Consider the following 612-nt stretch of genomic DNA (forward strand, 5'->3'; position numbering starts at 1 on the left):
AGAAAATAAGATTCCCATGTGATATGTGGTCTAGTTGTTAGCAAAATTTACAAACATGAATTTTCGACTTTTTTGCAAAATCTTTCGAGAATTTGTAAAAATGGGCATAATTTTTGCGTACGAACTCGGATAAAAATGTTTTTTATATGAAAAATCATCTACTCGAAAAGTTACATCCGAATTTAACCAGGGGAACCTCGTTAAACATTTTCAAAATCCTCAAAAACCTAACAGAAAAAAAGATACGGGGCTTTTAAGATCTGGAGAGGCAAAAAAATTCAAAAAAATTCAAACTTACTAATGGCGCACCTGCCTTCAAAATTTAAAATAAATCAAAAAAATAATTAAAAAAATTACTAATGGCGCACCTGCCCACGGTGCGCCATTACTATGCCGTATATATGGCTGGGCGTGGTCTTCTCCTCCTTACCTCTTCATTCTTCTCCTCCACTCCACCTCTCCTCCACTCCATCTGCTCCTCTCCTCCACTCCATCTTCCCTTCTCTCCTCCACCATACTACCCTCCTCCTCTCTGGCGACCTCCTCCTCCTCCTCTCCGGCGACCTCCTCCTCCTCTCCAGCGACCTCCTCCTCCCTCCTCTCCTCCCCTCC

This window comes from Triticum dicoccoides, chromosome 7A (genome assembly GCF_002162155.2).
Source record: "Triticum dicoccoides isolate Atlit2015 ecotype Zavitan chromosome 7A, WEW_v2.0, whole genome shotgun sequence".
NCBI classification, from domain to species: domain Eukaryota; kingdom Viridiplantae; phylum Streptophyta; class Magnoliopsida; order Poales; family Poaceae; genus Triticum; species Triticum dicoccoides.